Source organism: Caretta caretta, chromosome 13 (genome assembly GCF_965140235.1).
Source record: "Caretta caretta isolate rCarCar2 chromosome 13, rCarCar1.hap1, whole genome shotgun sequence".
Taxonomy (NCBI): domain Eukaryota; kingdom Metazoa; phylum Chordata; order Testudines; family Cheloniidae; genus Caretta; species Caretta caretta.
In genome coordinates, this window is record NC_134218.1 from 16,465,701 (window position 1) to 16,488,663 (window position 22,963).

General features: G+C 44.6%; 1 long non-coding RNA gene across 8 annotated transcripts in view; it reads left to right on the forward strand.

The window, feature by feature from the left end:
* LOC142068813 (uncharacterized) overlaps nt 1-22,963 on the forward strand; it is a 202,512-nt gene that overhangs the window by 49,483 nt on the left and 130,066 nt on the right. For 7 of the 8 annotated variants that reach the window (XR_012664703.1, XR_012664702.1, XR_012664704.1 and 4 more), the window contains 2 exons: nt 1,707-1,811; nt 4,465-4,614. This is a non-coding gene — a long non-coding RNA (uncharacterized LOC142068813). The remainder of the gene's footprint in view (nt 1-1,706; nt 1,812-4,464; nt 4,615-22,963) is intronic. The other variant, XR_012664709.1, reaches the window with a different exon arrangement.

The following is a 22,963-nucleotide window of genomic DNA, read 5'->3' on the forward strand; positions in this document are numbered from 1 at the left end:
ATTATCTAAAATGTTTTAAAAATGGGAAGTATTCATTTTAAAACAACAACCTCTTTGCTTCCTCAATGCCTCCCCTCAACATACACCACTTTTAAAAGAATCAGAGAGTGTTTTCCTCCCACAAGCAGACTATTCTAATCATACTCTAGATCAGTGGCTCTCAACCTCTCCAGACTACTATACCCCTTTCAGGAGTCTGGTTTGTCTTTGCGTACCCCAAGTTTCACCTCACTTAAAAACTACTTGCTTACAAAATCAGACATAAATACAAAAGGGGCACAGCACACTGTTACTGACAAATTGCTGACTTTCTCATTTTTACCATATAATAAAATAAATCAATTGTTTATAAATATTGTGCTTATGTTTCAGTGTATATAGTATATAGAGCAGTATAAACAAGTCATTATCTGTATTAAATTTTAGTTTATACTGACTTCTCTGGTGTATTTTATGTAGCTTGTTCGTTAAACTAGGCAGATACCTAGATGAGTTGATGTACCCCTTGGAAGACCTTGTGTACTCTCAGGGGTACGTGTACCCCTGGTTGAGAACCACTGCTCTAGAAGAAAGCTTAGATGCTCAAAGCTTCTCTGTGGATATCTGTACTAGTACACAGATGCAGCTATGTTGCTACAACCCCTCCTCCCCTTTTTGTGATGTAAAATGGGCTTCAAAGTGGGGTAAGTCACAGGAGAGCAGGCCATCTACATTAGGCATTTAGCTCTGGGTGAGCTACAAATATCTCCAGGACAGACAGGCCCTCTGATCTCCCAGGGGTGGTAATAGATTAAGAACCTAAACAGACCAGAATAGGGATTTTCCCCCTTCAGCTGATCTGCCAGAGCTGGGTTTTTTAGTTGTTGGGTTTTTTGTTTTGTTTTTCCCCTTCAGTCAGCTGGACACATTACTGAGGAACATGTGGCCTTGTGTTATACTCTTATCAAAATAAGCCATGTGTGTTTGAATTGTATTAATTCATGGCGGTGTGAGATGAACTCTGGCATGTCTAAAAGTTATACAAGCACCAGGAGATATAAGGAGATGGTTGAGATCTGAGAACAACTCTGTTGTTTGATCATCAAGACATTCATTTTATTACCTTCCTTTTCACTTCTGCAGTGACTACTGCCTGCTTTATCTGGGCATAGGGAGAACCAAGGAAAAACTATAGAAGCACTAAGATCAGTGCCTTTCCCTGAGCCACAGTGCAATCCGTTCTCATGCCTTTTTTCAAATGGCTTGGCTTTTCTTCAGGTTTCTGCCTATTATTTCCCACCTCTGCTTCTATTTTTGGCTGCTTGCTGCTGGTACTGAATGGCAGGCTAAGTATTCCAAGCTAGCTGCCCACAGAGCAAGCCCTGAAAAGTGTCCCATTCTCTGCATGCCTACTGCGAGGGAAATAATGCAGTATCAGCATGGAGCAAAGCCAAACTCTCCTACTCTGCATTTTTCCTCTCTCCAGGAGGCCACTACTCCCAAAGGAGAAAACTCCTTTACTTGTTGCAAGAAATTTGGGCTCTTGCCATTCACAAAGAGTACAGTGCTAGATTAACTGCTAAAGTAATGAGCTGTATTTGGCAGAACCAGTGACCTCCCTGTACAGATGAAAATGCCACCAAAGAAAGAGATGAAGTGTGAGAGCTAATATATTTTATTGGAAAAAGAGCGCTGTGTAGCTAAAAGGTTGTTTCTTTCACCAACAGAAGCTGCTCCAATAAAAGATATTACCTCACCCACCTTGTCTTTCTATCCTGGGACCAAGACAGCTGCTACAACTCTACAAACCCCAAAGAAAGAAGCAAGTGCTGGTAATGGTGCTTTGAAATTCTATTTTGAAAATAAAGTATGGGATAGTAACACAGGGCTCAATCCTGCAGTTGTTACTTGCCCAAAACTCCCATCAGAATTAATGGACCAAATCCTGCAGGGTGTGATGCAGAGCTTACTCAGGCTAAACTCCTACTGCAACCACTGGGAGCAGAACTAAAGACTACATGATCAAGCCCCCCAAATTCTTATTCAGGTAACATTCCCATTGGCTTTAGTTGCAGCTGATGGCAATCAGTACTGAAGGAGGCACTCCCCATCTTGCAAAATCAGGCTCCCTTTAACTTAAGGACTGCAGGATTTGGCCCTTGGCTTGCTAAATTCAAGCACAGTATGGATAAATAGTCCGTATGGGTGTGCGGGGTGTTGCGGGTATAATTACGAAGAGACATCATTTCCGGTCCATTTAAGACCTTGTCCACACTGGGATTACAGCCATGGGTGCAGCTGGCCCTATTGTAGACAGGGTAAACCTCTATAAACTCAGATTTGCACTGAGGTAAACTGCACCAGTGCAAGTCATGCTGCATTGGTGTAGATTGTCTGTGCTAGGTGTTTGCATGGGTACAGCTACAACCAGGTCTGAAATTCTAATGTAGACAAGGCCTAAGTGTATTCAGCTGTCAGGTTATGGGAAATAGCTTGTTTTCTTTTTCCTCTGCAGTGTCCTAATGCAAAGTGCCATGTTATGGAGCTGATAGCGTGATCTGAAACTTAAAACCACAAGGAACGTTTCACTGAGCTTCCTGTTCAGAAGGGAGTGTGTGTTTGACAGTTACTTTCTTTCGAGTCAGACGCTCAGTGTAAGCTCTGTTATCTCAGCACAGGAGCTGTGCATCAGGTGGGGGGTGGGGAGGAAGGTAAGAGGAAGGAAATATTAGATTGCTCTCTCTAGTGAAATGCTACCTTGTCATGAAAGGAGATGATGTGGTTTAGGGGAGACTAAACAGACTCTTCTGCCTATCTCAGATGCCAAGTGTTTAGCCTGGATTTGAAGTCTACCATTTTATTTTTTTAATTAAAGACAATTTTATGGTCTGTTTGCAAATTTCCCTCTTCCGACTACAGTGGTTTCAGTTCATGTGTGAGAATTTCCATAAAAATCTTTTAGGTATGAGAGAGTCTTCATGGAATAAATCAGTTTTATTAAAACATAGCATTCCTTAGGGACTGGATGGCTCAGTTGGATTGGTAATAGGACACACAACTTTTTGCAGCTAGGTTATGGGTTCTAATCTAGTTGGTGGGTATTGACTAAGTGGTGGTCGTTGCCACTTACTAGCTATTCTGTGGCCTACTAAAAGGGGAATGAATGGTTCTTGATCCTGTTCACTGGGGACAGGTGAGTCCATGTTATGTAAATCACCATTTCCATTATGTCTACGTAGCTAGCTTCTTATATAACCTGCATCACAATGATATCTGATGGTCTTCCCAAATGATGGCCTGATTTGCATGAGCCTAAGGGCACCCACAACCTCTCTTCCCTGCAGGCAGTGAACTTTTTGGGTGAAATCTTGGTCGCACTGAAGTCAATGGGAGTTTTGCTATTGACTTCAGTGGCGCCAGGGTGTCATCCTACGTATTTTAAATGGGAAGTGTCTTTAAAATGCGGTGTTACAGTGGGAAGGGCAGGTCAAAGGAGTGGGTTTAATATTTTGCTTGGAAGATGTGAACTGGGGCCTGTACTTGTTGGTTTCTGGGGTGCCACAGGTGCTCCTGTTGTTTTTGCGGATACAGACTAACACGGCTGCCACTCTGAACCCAGTTAGAATTGTAGATAGTCAGGGTTTGAGCCTGCATCATTGAGCTTAATTGGAGTTTTTCTATTGATTTTAATGGGAGCAGGAGCAAGCCCTTAGAGTGTACTTGCTAATATATACAAGAATGTGCAAAAATAATTGCGTCCGTTTGACAGTCATTGTGCTTAGAGGTTTTTTATATTTAAAACAAAAATATCTTGAAAATGTTGACTGGGTGTAAGATCTGTTGGGTTTTTTTGTTTTTTTTTTATAATATATAATAATCTAAATCCTTCTTTTTCCTAACTTTACAGTTACTCTAAAGCCAAAAGTACAACTAGTCTTATGACTTCCTCAGGCCCCTACAATGAATCTGCCACTCATCTTGGATTAAAACCCAGAGCATTGGCCTGCTAAACCCAGGGTTGTGAGTTCAATCCTGGAGGGGGCCATTTAGGGATCTGGGACAAAAATTGGGGATTGGCCCTGCTTTGAGCAAGGGGTTGGACTAGATGACCTCCTGAGGTCCCTTCCAACCCTGATATTCTATGACTCTATCAGTCTCAGAAAAGAGGCCTGGGAATGAATGTGTGCTTGACTACCCCCTCACCTATACAACAGTGTGTAACAAATGGAAAAAAGAGGAAGTGGATAGCTATTGAATATAAATTAGAAGCTAAAAACTGAGAGAGGAAGCCAAAGGACAAAAAGAGAAATCTGTGACCAGAAAAGACAGAAGTGTTCAATAAATCTTTCTCTTGGTATTTGGGTGGAAAAGCCCGATGATGTTATCATAGCATATATGATGGTGGAATACTTTCCGTTCCAACAGTAGCTAAGGCTGCTGTCTAACAGCAGCTACTAAAGTTAGACATTTTTTTTAAATCCGCAGGTCTGGAAAACTTGCATCCAAGTGTTTTTAAAAGAGCTGGCCTAGGAGCAATCTTGGACCATCGATCTTCATTTTTAATGAGACTTGGAACACTAGGGAAGTTCCAGAGGACTAGAAGAAATCTAATGCTGTGGCAATATTTTTAAAAGGGTAAATGAGATGACCTGGGTAATTATAGGCCTGTGAGCCTGTCACTGATCCTGGAAAAGATAATGGAGTGGCTGCAGTGGTGGATTAATGATTTTGCTGTCCCTAGGCCCAGAAATAATTGCCGCCCTCCCCCCCCAGCTCACCTCCGCTCCGTCTCCGCCTCCTCCCCTGAGCACGCCGCCGGGTCCTGCTTCTCCCCACTCCCTGCCAGGGCTTGTGCACAAAACAGCTTTGCGAAGGGGGGGAAACATGGTGTGCTCAGGAGAGGAGGCAGGACTGGGGCGGGGATTTGGGGAAGGGGACCAATAGGGACAGGGAGGGGGCAGGGAATGAGGGTGGGGAAGGGCTGGAGTTGGGGCGGGACTGGGGGCAGAGGGCGCGAACCGGCACTGGGGGAAGCAGCCTCTGGCTGCTAGTATAAATTTGCTGCCCCTGCAAATTTGCTGGCCTAGGCATTAATATGCTGCTGAGTGGCTGATATCAGACCACCTTAATCAAGAATTTAAGGAGAGTATTTTTGATTAATACCAATCAACATGGTTTTATAGAAAACAGATCTTGTGAAACTAACCTTGATATCAATTTTTGATGAGCTTACAAATTTGGTTGATAAAGGTAATAACTAGTATTGATGTAATTTTGGGGAAGGTCTCTGGCCTGTTATGCAGGAGGTCAGACTAGATGATCACAATGGCCTCTTCTGGCCTTGGAATCTATGAATAAATATGAATGTACTTCTGACGCATTTGACATGGTACTGTGCAACATTTTGACTGGAACATTATAAAATATGGCACATGTGAACTGGATGATGAACTAGCTAACTGAGAGGTCACAAAATATTACAAACAGGGAATTGCAACCAAGCAGGTATGTTTCAGTGGGGTCTCACAGGGACTGCTTCTAGGCCCTACACTAGATATTTTCTTTTAGGCCATAAAAAAAAAAAAAAAAACCCTCAGAAAGTTTGCAGATGAGACACAGATTGGGGGAGTGATCGCTGATATGGAGTGATCTTGATCCCCTGGTAAACTAGGTACAAGTGTAAGGGGACTGTTGCCCCCTTACTAACGTTCAGTGGGGGTGTTTTGGTTGCCTAGCTCCCAGTACTAAAAGGGGAAGGGTCTATGGGAAACCAGGACCCTGAGACTGACAGCCCCCAGGAACAATGGGGAGAGGCCAATGCTCCAGGTCAGCCTGAATGACGGGGCGGGCAGGCTAATCAGGGAGTCAGGAGGCCAGGGAGGTCCCGTCCTCCCTGTGAGCTGGATTTGCCTGGGTCAGACAGAGTGGGTCCGAGCTAGGAGAAAGCAGGGGCCCAAGCTAAGCTGGAGAGCAGAGCTGTGCCAGATCCAGAGGGACCAGAAAAGCAGCCCAGAGAGAGCAGACCCTGTCCTGGGAGCAGAGCTGCAGCCCCAAAGCCAGAGGCACAGCCCAGAGAGAGCAGACTTGCCCTGGGAGCAGAGCTGCAGCAACCAGAGCCAGAGGGGCCAGAAAAGCAGCCCACAAAGCCGGTCAGTGCTGGGAGCAGAGTCACAGAAGCAGCCTGCAGAGCAGACCTGTCCTGGGAGCAGAGCTGCAGCAACCAGAACCAGAGGGGCCAAAGAAGCAGCCCAGGGAGCTGGAGGCAGAGCAGCAGCAGCAGTGCAGAGACCGAGTAGTGGAGCTGGGGCTGGAGCAGTCTGGCGTTGGGAGACCGAGGGGGACGCTGGGCAGCAGGCCCAGCACAGGGAGACGCCTCAGCCAAGAGGCTCTGCAGGCCAGGCTTGGATCGTAACCCCAACAGGGCGAGGGCGACAATGGGAAGAAGGGTCCTACCACTTAGAGCCTGAGAGCATGTGGCCACCACCAGAGCAAGTGTCCAACCCACAGCATCCCTGCAGCACAGCCAGGGCCTGAGAAGAAGGCCTGGGACTTACAAGAACAGACTGTGAACTGCCCCGACATTCCAGAGACACTGTTTGTGATGTTCCCTGCCACAGAGCGGGTTGATGAGTTTCCTTTAACATTTCCTATTTTTCCTTATTCTTTTTAAAATTAATTGTTGATTAAATAACTTTAACTTGTATGTAATGGTCAGTGGGTCAGAGAAGTACCCAGTGCAGAGAGAGTACCTCGGGGTGGGGACACCCTAGCCCCTGTCCTAGGTGACCACAGCAGGGTTGGGGGTCGAGCCCCCCAGGAATCCTGGGCCCAGCCTTGTTGGGGTTACGAGGACTCTGCCAGACAGTAGAGTGGAAGGGGAGCCCTCAAGGGCAGGGAGGCCACTGGGTAAAGGAAGTGGCAGCAAGGACTCAGATCCTTTCGCTAGCCCACTTCTCCGGATTAGTGCAGAAGCCAGGAAAGTTCCCCACAATAGCGGGACTATTCCCCCGCCTACACAAGCAAACAGACTTCTATTACAGCCCAATGTAGGGTCATACATCTAGGAGCAAAGAATGTAGGCCACACTTATAGGATGGGGAAATCTATCCTGGGAAGCAGTGACTCTGAAAAAGAGTTGCAAGCCCTGCCGGATAATCAGCTGAACACGAGCTTCTGGTGTGAAGCTGGTGCTAAAAGGACTTACGCATTCCTTGGATGTATAAATAGGAGACTATTGAATAACAGCAGGGAGTTATATTACTTCTGCCTTTGGTACTGGTGCCATGCCTCTGGAATACTGTGTCCAGTTCTGGTGTCCATGCTTCAAAAAGGAAGTTGAAAAATTGGAGAGTTCAGAGAGGAGTCATGGAACTGATTTAAAGGATTGGAAAACATGCCTCAGAGAGAGACTCAAGGAGCTCAATTTATTTAGCTTATCAAAGAGAAAGTTCAGGGATCCCAGTCTGTAAGTACCTACCTGGGGGAACAGCCCTCTGTTATCAAGCAGACAAACATATAACAAGATCCAATAGCTGAAGCTAGACAAATTTTAGGTTTGAAATGGGGTGCACATTGGGTAATTAACTGGAACAACTTACCAAGGGTTCTGATCGATTTTCCATCACCGGTAAATTAAATTGAGACTGGATGTCTTCCTAAAATATCTGCTCTAGTTCAGCCTATTGAACTGAAGCAGGAATTACTTCTGTATAACCCAGCCACAGGACATCCCTGAAGTCAGACTAGATGATCACAATGGTCCCTTCTAGAGGCTTTTTCATAGATCTTAAGGCCAGAAGTGGTTTCTTCCTATTCAGGATTGTGGCAAACTGATATGCTGGGGAACCCTGTCCTGCCACCTCTTGTGCCATGCCTCTTCTATGGATAAGTAGGGGGATCCAGTCTTACAGGGCTTTTAGTTTGGCACCTCTCTTGAACATACACCCACTTTAAAAAACAAATGCAACACTATAGCCAACCATGCAGAAAAAGAGCTAGAAGAACATTAGAACGGCCATTCTGGGTCAGACCAAGTGTCCATCTAGCTCAGTATCCTGTCTTCTAACAGAGGCCTGTGCCAGATGTTTCTGAGGGAATGAGCAGAGCAGAGGAATTTATCAAGTGATCCATCCCCTGTTGTCCATTCCCAGCTTCTGTCAGGCAGAGTTTTAGGGACACTCAGAGCATGGGCTTGTGTCCGTGCCCATTCTGGCTAATCGCCATTAATGGATTTATTCTACATGAATTTACCCAATTCTTTTTTGAACCCAGTTATACTTTTGGCCTTCAACATCAATGAGTTCCACAGGTTGATTGTGTGTTGTGTGAAGAAGTACTTCCTTATGGTTTTTAAATCTGCTGCCCAGTAACTTCATCAGGTGATCCCTCATTCTTGTGTTGCATGAAGGGTTAAATAACACTTTATTTACTTTCTCCACACCATTCATGATTTTATAGACCTCTATCATATTCCCTCCTTTGTCAGCTCTTTCCTAAGTTGATCAGTGCTAGTCTTTTTTTAATCTCTCGTCATGTGGAAGCTGTTCCATACCCCTTATTTTTCTTGCTCTCCTCTCTATATTTTTCCAATTCTAACATCTTTTTTGAGATGGGGTGACCGGAACTGCACACAGTATACAAGGTGTGGGCATAACATGGTTTTATATAGTGTCCCTAAGATATTTTGTTTCATTATCTATCCCTTTCTAATGGCTCCTAACATCCGGTTAGCTTTTTTGACTGCTGCTGCATATTGAGCAGATGTTTTCAGAGAACTATCCATGATGACTCCAAGATCTTTCTTGAGTGGTGACTGCTAATTTAGACCCCATCATTTTGTATGCATAGTTGGGATGATGTTTGCCAACATGTATTACTTTGCATTTATCAACATTGAATTTCATCTGCCATTTTGTTGCCTAGTCACCCAGTTTTGTGAGATCCCTGTGTAACTCTTCAGTCAGTTTTGAGCTTAACTATCCTGAGTAATTTTTGTATCGGCTATAAACTCTGCCACCTCCTTGTTTACCCCTTTTTTTCCAGATAATTTATGAATAGGTGGTGAACAGCATCAGTCCCAGTACAGATCCTTGGGGGACCCGCTATTTACCCATCTCCAGTCTTAAAATAGACCATTTATTCCTACCCTTTGTTTCTTATCTTTTAACTAGTTTCTGATCCACTTGAGAACTTTCCCCTTTAGCCCATGATTCCGTCCTTTGCTGAAGCTCCTTTGGTGAGGGAAGTTGTCAAAGGCTTTCTGAAAGTCCAAGGACACTATATCCACTGGATCACCCTTGTCCACATGTTTGTTGACCCCCCTCAAAGGATTCTAATAGATTAGTGAGGCATGATTTCCCTTTACAAAAAGCCAGGTTAACTCTTCCACAACATATCGTGTTCATCTGGGTCTGATGATTCTGTTCTTTACTAGAGTTTCAACCACTTTGCTTAATACTGAAGTTAGGTTTACCAGCCTGTAATTGGCAGGATTGCCTCTGGAGCCTTTTTATTTTAAAAACAGGCATTACATTAGCTATCTGCCAGTCATCTGGTACAGAGGCTGATTTAAGCAATAGATTACATACCACAGTTCTCCAATTTCATATTTGATTTCCTTCATACTATTTTTGGGTGAATACCATCTGCTTCTGGTGACTTATTACTGTTTAATCTTGTAATTTATCAATTTGTTCCAAAACTTCCTCTATTGACACCTCATTTTGGGACAGCTCCTTAGATCTGTCAGCTAAAAAGAATGGCTAAAATGTGAGAATCTTCCTCACATCCTCTGCAGTGAAGACTCATCCAAATAATTCATTTAGCTTCTCTGTAACAGCCTTGTCTTCCTTGAGTGCTCCTTTACCACCTCAGTCGTCCAGTGGCCCCACTGATTGGCAGGCTTCCTTCTTCTAATGTTCTTACAAAAATTGCTTTTAGTTTTTGTGGTGTTTTTTGCTTGTTGCTCTTCAAATTCTTTTTTGGCCAGCCTAATTAGACTTTTATACTTGACTTACCAGAATTTGTTCCTTCCTATTTTTCTCGGTAGGATCTGACTTCCAATTCTTAGTCTTTTTGTCTCTGCCTCTTTTACTCTGTTTAGCCATGGTGGAATTTTTTTGGTCTGCTTACTGTGTGTGTTTTTGTTTTTTTTTAATTTGGGGTATACATATAGTCTGAGCCTCTATTATGATCCTTTTTTTTTTTAAAGTTCCCATGCAGACGTTGCAGCTTGCAGGCATTTAATTCTTGTGACTGTTCCTTTTAATTTCCATTTATCTAGCATCCTCATTTTTGTGTTGTTCCCCTTTTTGAAGTTAAATGCTACTGTGGTGGGTTTCTTTGGTATTTCCTCCCCTACAAAGATGTTAAATTTAATTACATTATGGTTGTTATTACTGAGCAGTTCTGCTATATTCATGTCTTGGACCAGATCCTATACACCACTTAGGACTAAATGAAGAATCGCTTCTCCCCTTGTGGGTTCCAGGACTAGCTGCTCCAAGAAGCAGTCCTTAATGGAGTCTAGAAATTTTATCTCTGCATCCCGTCCTGAGATGACATGTTCCCGGTCAATAAGGTGATAGTTGAAATCCCTTATTATTATTGGGTTTTCTGCTTTTGTAGCCTCTCTACTCTCCCCGAAGGTTTTACAGTCATCCTGGTCAGTAGTATATTCCTACTGCTATACTCTTCTAATTCAAGCATGGGATTTCTATCCACAGAGATTCTGTGGTACAGTTTGATTCATTTAGATTTGTATTCTCTTTGACTCTCTCTTTCACATATTATATCATTCCCAAACCAACGTGATCTACTCTGTCATTTCTGTATATTGCGTACCCTGGTATTACCATGTCTCATTAATTATCATTGTTCCACCAAGTTTCTCTGATACCTGTTATATCTAAATGGGCTAAGATGAAAGCAGTCTGCAAAACTGATACAGTGAAATGAATTGTTCTGTGTTTCAGAACTTTGTAACGGTCTTTGCCCTGCAGGGATAGATTTGGGGTGGTGTGGGGGGGGAGGGGGGGAGTTGTACTGTTTATGCTATTATGCAGACTGGTTTGATACATAAGTGAGGTACAGATCAGATTTGGCTTTTCAGAATTGGTTAGGTATACTTGTATGCACAAACTGCATGTGCGCCTTCGTGACTAATCTGTGACAACAAGTACTAACTTCCACTGCTTTCATGTGTAGGTGCTCAGATTCCAGGGTGTTGGGTTTGGTATGAAAACCTGCAGAGAGTAAAGAATAGAGTGGTAAAGCTATGTAGAATTGATATCTAGAAAGCTCCAAATCTGCATTGTTCTGAAACAATTATAATTCTCAAGGCCACAATCTATAAATGCATCACAGGTTTCAGTGAGGATAAAACCCAGGACCCACAGCATTAAAACTGAAGCCCTACAGCTTGATCTAGAAAGGTAGTAGGGACTTGTGGGTCTTGAAGCTCAAAGTTGTGGGATCCTGAGGGCTGATAACCATGGGAGTCTGTCGGTATTTCTCCATGGATTAAATTAGAGAATGACACCCCAGTGGGCCTTGAACTGCCATGGACCTCAGACTTGGGTTGAGTCTTGCCCTAGCTAGTGGCTGCCCCACAGCTAAGTAGCAAGCTGTCCCTAGTTGAGTCTTTGGTGCTGAAAGATCCACTAACAACCATGGTGTCTGTATGTACCATTTGCAGTCACAGATTCCTTACACCAGTCTCACTTGAAACCACTGCCAGATTCACTTGAAAAGTCTTTGAACCTTATGAAGCCTTTTTGACAAAGCTGGTCTGATTTTCAAGGTTGTAATGGAAATCAGGTGAATTTTCCAGTTGTGCTCATGTATCATTTCTATTTACTAACTATTACAAGGATTATTATGGTAACATCCAGATGCCACAATCTGAAATGGGCTCCCATTTTTATGGGTACCATACAAATGTGTGGTGTGTCCCTACCTTAAAGAGCTTACAATCAAAGCAGGTTCCTTAAAGTCCAGTTTCTGCCATAGTTTTGTCAATAAACAATATTAACAGACACTGGTTCAAACCACAGTGTTTAGATCTGGCTTCAGATTTCAAACGTCCCTGAAGCTTAGGGCTATTTGAAATCTGGGGGTTTTGATTCAGATCCACTTCCAATTAACATCAGGCTGAATCTTGAGGTCCTTGACTTCAGAGTGTTATCAGAGTAACTGACAACCATGGTGTGTATATGAGCCACAAGGCTTGACCCATAGAGCTTTAACATAATGACTTGACTTGAAAATAACTCTACTACTGTTAGTAAAGTCAGTCCTATGGGAAAAGAGGTACAATCATGGGCTACAGTGGAAGTAACAGTAAGAGAGGAAAATGCTCTTCCCAGCCCCAGCTCACTGATCTGGGCCAGGGGGCCTTGAATATCAACAACCTTGCCATAGAATAGGGCCATATCCACTGATTCCAGTGGCCTGTACCACATGACTACCCTAGAACTATCTTGGAACTTGACAACTAGATGGTGCCTCTGCTTAAAGTCACAGCTGATACCAAAAACCAGAAAAAGTTCAGGCAGGTCCTTCTTCTATCCAAACCACTGCACGACCTGACATGTGCTTGGTGCTTTTTAGAAGATCACTTTGATAAGATTTGCCCTAACGTGCACTTGTTGGTTTAACATCAATCATTAACACTGACATGTGATGCTATGACAAAGGAAGAAGCTGGGGGAAAGCCAAGGCAAAGAGAAGTTTCATCCACTAGAGAATACCACGTCTCAGGTGCCTATGGCTGACTCGCCATGCACAGAGCCAACCAACTCGGCAGCTGACTCTTGCTGAGCTTTTCCTTTGTAGCCTGGTTGGAAACCCCTGGTGTTCCCTTTCACTAATGTGATAGCAAGTGACATACAAAGTGTCACGAGTGGCTGAGGTTACCTGCCCAGCTGGAATGCCAGTAGCGATTAACTTGACCCAGGTCCCCCTGTTCTAAGGGCAGTGAACAGAATGGTATTTCCATGCGCCTGCTCACTGAATTCAGCAAAACAAACACTACAGTGCAGGCACAAAGCCCCCAGTAGGTTCAAGGAGTTACTTTCATACATTTCCCCTCCCCCCCCCCCAGTTCCTGGGCTGCTTTTTCTCCCATGATACTCTTCTCACCTGCAAGTAGGAAGGAGAAACAAGCCTCCTCCTCTTAAATGTTTGCTGTCTCAGTCTTATCCCTGGTGAGATGAATGCACTTTTGCGCACACAGCAGAAAAAAACAAAAACGATGAGGAGTTCTTGTGGCACCTTAGAGACTAACTAATTTATTTGGGCATAAGCTTTTGTAGGCTAGAACCCACTTCATAAGATGCATGGAGTGGAAAATACAGGAGCAGGTATAAATACACTGTGCCATTTTGCATAGACTTAAAGGTGTGTGGGGTCAGGTAGAGCTGGGGTGCACTAGAGAGCTGTCAGAGGAAGGTGCCCACAGTATTCCTGGCTCCAGCCAAGAGAGCTGTTCTTTCACATTCCTGAGCTCTACATTTATTTAATAAAAGAAAACAAATATGAATTCCTTCCCCATAGAGAATTACCGATGCGTTTCTATGGATGTAACATCGACCCTATCTTGGAATGCATATGCTGTACAATGGAACATTTCAAAACTGAACTATACAAAATGCTTCACTGTGGCTGCTGTTTGCATTGGTCATGAGCCACTGATGGAAGCTCTGATTGTAACTTTGGGACAGCTCTGGTACAAGTCAGCACGAAGCTGCACGCTCCCAGTGAGAACCCTGGGAGGCGTTCTGGAGCTCTCCAACCTGAAGGGGGGAGGGATGTATGCTCTCCACTGTGTCCCATCCCAGTGCAGCTGGGAATTGGTTGGTCATGGCCCCACCTCCTCCTCCCTTTTTGACAGCCTCTGTGACTGGCCCCCTCGCACGGGAGCAGGACACAGAATGAGGCAAGGCATCTTGCATGCTCTCTCCCTTGTGGAAAACTCCTGTACGGATGCAACCTTTTATAGCCACCTGCATCATTGACTGACCTGAACTGCAAGGATCAAGGGTCTGTGGCAGTGTTTGAACTGGATGAACATTTTCTGTCAGCAGTCACCAGACTGCCATTGATTAAGTTCAGCTATGCAGTACAGTGGGTCACTGTCCCTGGCTCCACAAACTAGAAGATACAGCTGCTTGCTCTCTCTCTCTTTAAAGACCTTTTCTCCACAAGGGCATGAGTAGAAATAATAATTATGGCTGTTTTAAGCACCATGACTGATCCTTCCTAATGGCAGCGACCTCCTGAGTGCCAGCCTCTCTAATTGCACCAGCTGAGAATCTGGCTCTATATTTTAGACAACAGGACTTTCTGAAATTAAAAACTGCTTCATAATAGCTTTCAGCCAGAATTCCCCCCCACCTCCCCCTTTTCTCCTGGACTGTGAGACGTGGGTGTTTGGACACTGCCTACCCCAGTGGGGCCCTGAACCCTGTGCAAGGCCCCTGAGTGCTACTGCTATATAAATTACACTGATCCAAACCACAGCCAGGATGTACAAGAGCTACTTCTGGCTCTGAAATACGGCAGCATTTGGGATACAACTGCTCTGCAGCCATTCTGCACTTGCAACCTCACACAGCATTTTTGGGAGGAAGTGGATAATATCACAACCAGTGGAAACGACCAGAGAAATTTAAGGAGGCAGAATATAAATACCTATACGGGGGTGAACAACCTAACCTTGTGAAATATGCCAAAGGATCTTTAATAGTGATAAGTGGCCAGGGCATTGGATTACCATCTAATGCTAAAAGGCACTTGAGTAACAGCACTCCCTAACACCATAGTGGGGCAAGAGTGCAGCATTGACTGACTGGCAGAGGGGAAAATGCTGTCTATGGAGCGACCTACACCATTTCTTACAGCACCTTGGGTCTTTGAGAGCTTCTTATTCTCCAGGCTTCATCCTACTTAGTTTGGAGATCTTATTACATCCTAGGGCAAGGGTGCGCAAACTTTTTGGCCCAAGGGCTATATCTGGGTGGGGAAATTGCATGCAGGACCATGAATGTGGGGCTGGGGCTGGGGCAGGGTGCTGAGGTGCTGGAGGGAGTGCAGGGTGTCGGAGGGGGTGCAGTGTTCAGGAAGGGGCTCAGGGCACGGGGTTGGGGTGGAGGAGGGGTGCAGGGTGTACGAGGAGGCTAAGGGCAGGGGGTTGAGGTGCAGGAGGGGGTGCAGAGTGTGGGAGGGGGCTTACGGCAGGGGTGTAAGGAAGGGTGCGGGATGTGGCAGGGGGCTCAGGGCAGGGAGTTGGGATGCAGGAGGGATTCGGGGTGTGGCAGGGGGGCTCCCCATTCCCGGCCAATGGGAGCTGTGGGGGGGCAGTGTCTGTAGGCAAGGGCAGCGCATGGAGCCCTCTATCTGTCACCAGGGGCCACAGGGACGTGGTGCCTGCCGCTTCCGGGAGCAGCACAGGGCCTGCGGCACCACGGGGATGGCAATCCCGCGGGCCAGATCCAAAGCCCTGATGGGGCGGATCCAACCCACAGGCCATAGTTTACCCCCCCCCGTCCTAGGGCATAGCCAATTCTAGGGCAATGGATGGGCAATAATAGTAGTAATATCTTACATTTGTACAAATCTTTGCCAGCCAAATCATCCCAAAGCTTTTTGGGGACCATCAGGCATCACTTCCCTCACCAGATTTGAAATGTTGCCATCTCCCACCAGAGATCTGGCGCTTGTTGAATAGGGTGGGGCAGAACAATGCAAGAATGATGCCCCTTTTTGACCTGAGCATCTAGCCAAACTCCAGGCTCTGGGGATGTTTCAACTGGGAGTAGAACCTGATGCAATTGAGGTATTTCTCTGATGCAGTTTTGTTGATTTACAAAGAAAGTACAAAGTCCTGTGTCTTGGAACCCAGGAGGAATCAAATAGCAGGAAATTGCTTTTTGCTTGCAGCACCAATTCTTTTCCTCCTACACTCCTGACCCAAAATGTCTCCCTAGGTTTTTTCCAGGCCAGGGTAAACACAGTACTTTCAGCTGCTCCTTCCAGCTATTTGTCTCTATGTTTTGTGTCCTGCCTTTGCCCCTGTCTTCCTCCCTCTCCCAAAAGAACCAGTACCCAGCAAAACCCTTCTGCCCATACAGTCCAAAAAATCCTGGGCAGGTTCACAACCCCCTTTTTTCTCTGAGATGAGGCAGTCTGATTAACTTATCCTAACAGTTATGTTAACTGAAGGGTCCATTCACGCTCAGTCTCAGAGGTTTATGATCTAAGCAGTCCCCAGTGCCTCTCAGTGTAACACTAGGAAGATGAAGAGGACTTGCAAAAAGAAAAGGAGTACTTGTGGCACCTTAGAGACTAACCAATTTATTTGAGCATGAGCTTTCATGAGCTACAGCTCACTTCATCAGATGTATACCGTGGAAACTGCAGCAGACTTTATATACACACAGAGAATATGAAACAATACCTCCTCCCACCCCACTGTCCTGCTGGTAATAGCTTATCTAAAGTGATCAACAGGTGGGCCATTTCCAGCACAAATCCAGGTTTTCTCACCCTCCACCCCCCCACACAAATTCACTCTCCTGCTGGTGCTAGCCCATCCAAAGTGACAACTCTTTACATAATCAAGTCGGGCTATTTCCTGCATAGATCCAGGTTTTCTCACATCCCCCCCACCCCCATACACACACAAACTCACTCTCCTGCTGGTAATAGCTCATCTAAACTGACCACTCTCCAAGTTTAAATCCAAGTTAAACCAGAACATCTGGGGGGGGGGGGGGTAGGAAAAAACAAGAGGAAACAGGCTACCTTGCATAATGACTTAGCCACTCCCAGTCTCTATTTAAGCCTAAATTAATAGTATTCAATTTGCAAATGAATTCCAATTCAGCAGTTTCTCGCTGGAGTCTGGATTTGAAGTTTTTTTGTTTTAAGATAGCGACCTTCATGTCTGTGATTGCGTGACCAGAGAGATTGAAGTGTTCTCCGACTGGTTTATGAATGTTATAATTCTTGACATCTGATTTGTGTCCATTTATTCTTTTATGTAGAGACTGTCCAGTTTGACCAATGTACATGGCAGAGGGGCATTGCTGGCACATGACTTGGAAATTCTTTCTGCAAAGCCTGATCTAATGGGGCCTCAGGCAGAGGAGGCAGTTATAAAACAGCAGAGTAAATGCAACCCCTCTCTAGTCATCGCTGCTGCCTGAAGACTATAATAGCAGCCATGGCCTGTTCCCTGGCCAGACACACAGGGTTTGGGAATAATGAGCCGGTGGTAGTTCATACGCTCGCCCCACACCTTTCTGCCTCTCCAGCCACCACCTTTGCATGTTTTCCCTGGCCTACATCCTATGCAGTAGACTCAAGGTGGCTCCACAAGTGATCAGGCCTTGCTTGCATGCAGAAGAGGCTGAGTGGAAGCTGAATTTTTCCCCTTAAATGCTCATCCGTATTATATGAATACAGCTTGTATGCAACGAGATTGTGCGTTTGGCAGGTTTCTGCAATATTGCAAAACAGCACTGTCACACCAGGTGCAAGTGGAGCTGTATAGTTGGCTGCTGGTGAAGTCACACTCTCATGGCATAGTTATTAGGTGTCACACACACTGTTCTCACTTCGTGCCTTTTTTAAAATTGCATTTTGCAATAAGATGCTCCTGACAACACCACCCAAAGCATGTTGGTAATAGCCCAGAAATGCAATTTGCCTGTCATGTGTTATTGCTTAATTTTTTATCTTGCTAATTAGCAATATGGATAGTCTAACATAATCTGTTGGGGTATCAAGATAAAGGCAACAACGCCCTGCATTAAGTCACAAGAGAAAACAAGATGAATCCAGAAAAATATGTAAGTCTACCTAATAGGCAGTCCCTGATGCTGTGGAAGTGCTTCCATTCTTTTTTGCCTTTCATGTACTGTTAGCTATTTCCTTACCTTCCCATTCATAGGGAAGAGAAATGGCAAGATACTAGCATCTTTCCAAGTTCAGTTGCATTGCCATCATTATTTCATTGGGCCAAATTCATCTATGGTAAATGTCCATTGATTTTTTTTTAAAGTGTTCAAGGTATAATGAACTCCATGGCTGTAACTGGGCGCTGTGTGTGTGTTTGGGGGTGGGGGACAGGGAATTAAAGGGCAGACCCTCCTTGGAAGACCTGAGCCAAGACATTTCTGTTCAGAGTAAAGAACTGTTTGTTGTTTCTGAGGGCTGGAGTAAATGAGGTCACAATAAGATGCTTGGGCATTCCTACTCAGGATAATCCAGGTAGGAACAGACAACATCAACAGAAGAAGGTTTTAATATGGCCAAAAATCACTTCAGAACTCAAGATGCTTGGGATTCAAACTCTCTTCTCAGAGGACCTACCAGTATCATGTGGCAATTATACGTTTGTAAATACTGGTGTGTTTAAGCATGTGTAGTCCTTAAGAACCATAAATTAGGCACTCATCAGTTGTGCTCTAGGTTATACCATGTAGTTTCATAGTAATTCCACTGGACTCTGGATTTACATGGGTACAACACAGACCAACTTGGAGCCTGAACTCTGAGGGAAACTGAGAGGTGAGTATGTGGTGTATGACTGCTGGGACACACTTGATGGTGTAGAAATTATCTTGCTGGTTCATGCTACACGATACTCAGGCCTGACATTTGGAAGTTAACACACGCGTGAGAGTCTAGCTCAGATGGCTTGAGATTTTTTAAAAAAAATTCTACTTAGACTGTGATGGCTTCATAATGAAGGAACATTGACCCATACTAGAATACTGGGCCCTGTTCTGGTGCCCACCTTTTGAAAAGGAGTTGAAAAATTGGAGATGGTGCAGGAAAGAGCCGCAAACATGATTCAAGCGCTGGTGAAAATGAGATGCTTGTAATTCAGTCTGTTTAGATAATCAAAAAGAAGATAGGTGACAGATTACATAAACCCTTTGTAGAAAGAAAATCCTGGGTACTAAAAGTCTCTTTAGCCGAGGAAAGAAAGGCATAACAAGAACCAAAGCCTGGAAGTTAAAGCCAGTCAAATTGAAATTTGTTCATAATAAGGCACCAATTTTTATCAGTGAGGGTGATTTGGTCCAGTGGTTAAACTACCAGTTGAAGTGGTGGATTCTCCATCTCTTGATGTCTTCAGATCAAGACTGGGTGTCTTTCTAGAAGGTATAATGTAACTAAACACAAGTTATGCTTTAGTCAAACACAAGTGATAGGGCTCAGTATGGGGGTAACTGGATGACATTTAATGGGCTATGATATACCGAAGGTCAGGCTAGACCAGGGATCGGCAACCTTTGGCAAATGGCCCACCAGCGAAAGCCCCGGGTGGGCCAGGCTGGTTTGTTTACCTGCCGCGTCCGCAGGTTTGGCTGATTGCAGCTCCCACTGGCCCCAGTTTGCCATCCCAGGCCAATGGGGACTGTGGGAAGCGGCGTGGGCTGAGGAATGTGTTGGCTGCCCTTCCCGCAGTCCCCATTGGCCTGGGACGGCGAACCATGGCCAGTCGGAGCTGTGATCAGCCGAACCTGCAGACATGGTAGGTAAACCAACCGGCCTGGCCTGCCACGTGCTTTCCCTGATCGGCCGTGTGCCAAAGGTTGCCGATCCCTGGGCTAGATGATCTGATGGCTCCTTCAGGCTTTAAACACAACGAATCTATGAATTTAGTCCAGCCTGGCATTTGTTCATACCAGCCAAACCTGCAGAGAGATTTACACACTGTACTACAAATGTGTAAGTGAGGTGAGCATCAATGTGTATCTAAGGAAATCATACCTGAAAGGGCCACTCAGAGGGCAAGTCACTAGCGGAAATAAATCAAAATTAAATCTGTGGGGCCCTTTAGTGAATAAATGGGTGAATGAGAAGAACAACGTATTTTAATGATTAGTTGGAACTGCAAGTGAAAGCTAGCCAAGTTCTTATAAATCTCCATTAGCAATTCTCAATCTCCAAATTCCCTTGACATAATATTAGAATTCTCTGGGATTATCTATCTGATATAGATTGAACCTGGCATAAATACCACTGAAGAGGCTGGGAGCAGAGTCTAATGATGGTAAGGAAGAGAAACAGGGCAAATCCCAAAGTACCTTCCCATAAACCACTTGAAGAAGTTGTCTCACAAGCCTTGACTATTTGTTGTTCCATCTGTACCAGTGTGTGTGTGTGTGTGTGTGCGCGCGCACTGGGGGGGAAAAATCCTTGCCTGGGTCTGCTAGTAGCAGGGAGAAAAAATCACGTGGGAAGCAACAGACTGTTCATGTACCAACAACAGTGTAGCCAAGCCCATGAATTCAAAAAGCGTGAGCTGGACCTCCCAAAATCCCGAGACTGGTTATAAATCAGAAGATTTTTAAATAATAAATATTGGGAGTGGATGGGTGGTATTGATCTTGTGGCTTTAGGATTCACCTTTTCAAACCTTTTATCTGCCTTCATGAAGGCTAGAAATTACTGTTTTTTAATGAAAGCTGAGATTCTCATGTTCTCTTTTTTGTGTGTTTGTACAGCATCTAGCACAATGGGGTCCTGGTCCATGACTGAGACACCCAGATGCAACCACAATACAACTAATAATAATAATGTAATCAGTGGACTCCAGGAGCTAGGTCTTTAAGACAAACAGCACAATATTGCAAGACTCATGATAAAATCGTGATAGCTAACAACATGAGCATCTCACTAGAGCTAGGTGAATAATATTTCAAAGAGTTTATCTGACTAATTTGTTTCCATCACATGGTAATTTGTGAACTGAGGTTTTGACTATTCATCTGGCTCTATTGCTGGTTGAATAATAGTCATTATATATATTTTTTGACAGTCAGTGAATAATGTATTGCAAGTAATTTTTTGGGCCGACTCTACATTTCACACTGGTAGAACCAGTGATGATGAAATCGCCGTGGCGGCTACTCTACATATTTGAAATAAAAAGTCACTTTTGAGATTCAACACCAGTGCAGTTTATGACTGAGTCCACCCATGGGATTACAATTAATATAATTTCTGCTGTTCCTGAAAACCCACCTACAGCACGGGAGAAAGTGAAACTAGACACAGTTATGCAGAATGCATTTTCCTGCTGTACTTTATTGGATGGTGTTACTATTCGGCCAAAAATATCACAAGCAATCGGGAGTTAGGATCAGATTCTGTTCTCAGTTACACTGAATTTTGGTGTATTTGCTCTGGATTTCCACTGGTTTAATAGAGAGCAGAATCTGTGACTTAGAGAATGTAGGAGAGTAAAAAGTAGCATAGATTTCTGGAGCACCATTAGAAATATTTCTGGGTATGGGTTATAAAGCAGATGAATGGGCTTCAGCTCCTTTCTATGTGTTTGTATCATGCCTGGCACAATGGGGCCCTGATCTCAGTTGGGGTCTCGAGATGGTACTATAATAAAAAGACTCTACACATGGCTTGAAACAGTGCTGGCTTACATGGTTTGGGTTCTACATTAGATACGGCCTAAATGATAGCTAATAAAAAATTACTGACAATGGGCTCCTTACAATTGTCAAGATCCTTCTCTTTCTTCTGCAACAGAAAATGAGCTTCTGTAATAGGAGCTGGCAGACAAAGACTTTCAGGTGAAATCCTGGCTTATGGGAAATTATCCTCAAACCACTGTATGTGGCATCTAGCAATTTAAAATGAGCCAAAGCAAGCAGCAGGGAGAAAAACAAGTATTATAATAAAAAGGCAGACAAGTTACTGCATTTTATGCATTTCTTTTGTCTTGGGACTCTTTTTTGTGTTTACTTATTTTCTGATAATACTCTGTTTAATTTTTTTATCCCGTATTGGCTCAGTCAGGACAATATTAATGGGCAGCAAGGATATGCTGATGCTCAGGAACATGATACAATGAGCAATGCTACAAGGCATATAATTTAAGTCTAACTGCGAACATCAGTTATTTAGTATCTTTGAGTTAGATCCAAGTCCCTTCTGTGTGGTGAAAGCCAGTGTGGAGGTATTGGAGCAATTACTGAACTTGATTGTCACTGCTTTCCTGAGACAGGGCAAAGAACTGGCTTCAGGTAAAGAACATGGTTAAAACGCTGTGAAACGGGGATGAGAGCTGTCAGCTCCAGGTTCTGGGAAAGAGATCACTGTTTAGCCAAGTCAGGGAAGGAGAAGCTGTGCCCTCCCTATTGCCCCTTAACCAGAAACCTGAACCCCCTTCGGGCTCTCTTCTGTGTACACTCTTTTATATGGAAAAGTTCACTGGGCACAACCATCCTCTACAGCAGGGATCGGCAATCTTTGGCATGCGGCCCGTCAGGGAAATCCGCTGGCGGGCTGGGATGGTTTGTTTACCTGCAGGGTCCACAGGTTCGGCCGATCGCAGGTCCCACTGGCCACGGTTTGCCGTTCCAGGCCAATGGGGGCTGCAGGCAGTGGCGGCCAACACGTCCCTTGGCCTGTGCCACTTCCCGCAGTCCCCATTGGCCTGGAATAGCAAACTGTGGCCAGTGGGAACTGTGATCGGTCAAACCTGCGGATGCTGCAGGTAAACAAACCATCCCGTCCCACCAGCGGATTTCCCTGACTGGCTGCGTGCCAAAGGTTGCCGATCCCTGCTCTACAGCATTACATTTGTTAATTTCCGGTGATATAGAGGCTAAAAAGCCACCTTGCTGGAAGCTCAAAGTAAGATCTCCAGTAAGGGAAAGCTCATTGGGAGGTCAATGTTTGTCTCGTTGCCTGGACAGCGTCCCCTTTAAAATACTTTGCTTACGAGCACTGGCACAAAACCTATGAGTTTACTTTCACCTTTGCCTCTGTTACACATTATATAAAACCTGGAGGCAAAGGCAAAGGGATGTGTGTATAATATAGGGCAGCAAAAAGTGTGGATCAAATGATAACGTATGCGGAACCACTCTACTCCCCAGAACAGCTCACCACCCTGTTTGTTTTGTACTGAGCATGTAGCCTCCCATTTTGCGGACTGGTGTCT